We start from the raw sequence: 2885 nt of genomic DNA, 5'->3' as shown, positions 1-2885 counted from the left end.
GCACCTTACACTTTTTTTTTTTTTTTTGCACATTCATCTGCTTTTATGGTAAAATCTAACCAAATTAAGCAGGTTTTTCTGGTATGACAAACGATTTTGGTACTGTTTTGAGAACCATTTATTTAAAGCATGTTCACTTATGCAGGTGTTTTTTTTAATCCAGCGGCAGCCCATTTTTGCAATTCTTCTAACGTTTATTATCTTTGCTGCTGTCTCTGGTTGTTTGCTGCTTTTCCTTGATATCTGACAGGAGCGCCTGAGGCGTTTGCTCTCGTCTGGTCTTCACCTCACTATCTAGACTATTACGCTGAAGTTTTTAAAAAGGCTGTCATTGCTGCTTTTGTCCCTGTAGCCTATCTCTGGATGTGTTATATATTTTGGCCTAATGCTGAATGACACGGGCTGGCAAACAGAAGCGTTTGTTGAGGAGTGTTCTAGTGCCATGCGAGTCTCTGTTACATAAGGTCCATTTGGGGTTTCAGGTTTGCTGTGTGTGTGTGTGTGTGTGTGTTTGGTCCTCTCTGGTAAATCTTCGTCGTGCTGTTCAGTCATCTCCTGAGTGATATAATGACCTTGCAATTTTACATCCGCTCCGGTCTCACTCACAAGGTCGAGCTGAATCTATCCTCTGTTCGTTTCATTTAGAACAGACAAAGGTTCACAGCAACTCTGGTCTGTAGTAGCAATGCTTTTTAAACCTGACTGGATAAAAACAAGCTTTCTTGCAGTTGCTCTGAATAGTGTTCATCCCTGTTTGGACGGGATTAGTTTTATGAGGTGGTGGGGTAATGTAATAATTGCTATATTGCTATAATTATACTATACATAGTTAATTTAATTGCACATTGCATTTAATAGTAAATTCAATTGCATATTTTGTTTTATGGCTACTTATTTTGATCAGTTCATCTGCACTTCATCAGACACATCTTATTGGTCAAAATATAAATGAATTTGGAGCTTTGATTTCCAAACAGGAAAAGTCAGTAAATGCCATATATCTGCCTCAGTCCACAATTAGTCTCGAATGCACAGTGGAAAATGAAAATATGCACTTCATAACTTCTCAGAGGGGCAGTACTTGCTGTTGCATATTTACGTTTTATGAATTTTAGTATATATTGCTAAATAAAAGATTTCAAGTGAATGGATATTATTCTTTAGTGCATGACGTTTGTTACTCACATTGAAGAGAGATTATGAATTATGGTCCGTTCTGGCTAGTTTATGCAATTTATGTAACGTGTCTCCCAATAATCCTATATTTTGTCATGTTTAATATTTCCTGCATAATTATGTATTGCACAGCAGCAATAGACACAGCCATTCACCTTTAGCCATTTAGATGTTGATATTCAAAGAGGAACATCACAAGCCGTTTCAGAGTAAGCTAAAGTAAGCTAGAGCAGACGTAAAAATGCAGAAATGTAGAAGAAAAGATTACAGGAACAATTTTGTTTTGACGAAACATATTAATTAGAATTTATGAATAGAATGTATAACCCGCAGAAGTAGTTTCTTGAAGGTTATAATGGTCTGAGCAGATTCGGCGGAGGTTAAAAGCTCGTTCTACCACAGAGGAACAGAGAGAGTGAAGGGTCTGGAAAGCGACAGAGTCTAAAAACAATGTTGTGATGGTTTATCAGGCAGTGCTTGGCCATAGAGCACGAGAAAGCACATAGACTACTAGGACAGGGTTGAGGTAAGAGCAACATAGGCTCATTGGAAATACATGCATCTAAATACATTTCTGCAAAACTGAATCGCTGCACTTTCCAGTTGAAATAAACAATAGAGGCGGTAAAACTCTGACAACTTTTATTCCTTTTCACACAAAGTATGATTTGCAGGTCCACAGTTTCGATTACTAAACCTTAATTTTCGCACAATTACTTGAGGAATATTATGTTATGAATCCAAAACAATTTTCAACATGTGAAAACAGATACTTTTGAAAGTTAGCATCACGTAACCAGCTTCATATGTATGGGTTTTTATATTCAGTAGGTTTGTTCGGAGTTCGACTTGAGAAGTGAAGAGCTCGGGTACGAATCCCGTGAAACTACGGACAAAACAGCACAAACCTGCACAAAACAGTTCAAACCTGCATATAAGGAAGTTCAAAAGGCACGTTTGAGCCAACAAATCCGTTTTTATACCAGTTTAGCATTTGTTAACACTATTGGGTAGGTTTAGGGTTGGGATTGGTGTTGGGGATATTTCCAACGATAGAGCATTAACTTTTACAGACATTCCTTGGATATTTGAATTATGAACCACCACAATACATACCTAAAGCAACGTAATAAAAACACAGCAATATGTGGCTATATCAACATAACAAAAACGTGCCAGGGTAACGTATTGAACCCATGTTTTAGCGCCACTCACTGGACGTTTCACTTTGAAACTGCCTCGAAATATGCAGTAAGGTACGTAATAGCGGTGTTGCAGAAATGTATTTAGAGGCAGATATTTCCAGTGAGTCTGGGTTGGGTAAGAGGGTCCTGACGTCAAAGCCTTGAATTTGATGTGTTCGGCCACAGGTCACATGTTTAATACATCGGCCACATTTCTGTGAATTGACTATAAACTACAGACGTCTGCAGTAACATGATTTACAGACTTGTGTCCTGAAAACTAAACCCATCTGCACATGGCTTTTACCTGATGTGTGTTTTGCTAAGATAGGAATATGTCAGTTTAGAATATCTTTAGGTTTAAGGTTAAAGTTGCTTTGATGGCAAACGCATCAAAGGATTATTAAAAAAATAAATGAAATAAAATAAAAGTTGTGGACCAACAGCTGCTGAGTGGCCAAGCAATCTGCCCTCTGCAGTTTCTCTCACATACTGAGACAGTCACAGGTACACACACACACACAC

The 2885-nt window shown here is 38.0% G+C and overlaps 1 protein-coding gene across 1 annotated transcript in view; it reads left to right on the top strand.

Moving 5' to 3' along the window:
- Nucleotides 1–2885, top strand: part of LOC107726198 (astrocytic phosphoprotein PEA-15-like) — a 38159-nt gene that overhangs the window by 702 nt on the left and 34572 nt on the right. The gene's annotated exons all lie outside the window — the stretch shown is intronic.

Source organism: Sinocyclocheilus rhinocerous, unplaced genomic scaffold (assembly GCF_001515625.1).
Source record: "Sinocyclocheilus rhinocerous isolate Xijiao unplaced genomic scaffold, SAMN03320098_v1.1 scaffold1898, whole genome shotgun sequence".
Classification (NCBI taxonomy): domain Eukaryota; kingdom Metazoa; phylum Chordata; class Actinopteri; order Cypriniformes; family Cyprinidae; genus Sinocyclocheilus; species Sinocyclocheilus rhinocerous.
The sequence above is the reverse complement of the archived record's forward strand: the minus strand, read 5'-3'. Positions and strand labels throughout refer to the sequence as shown.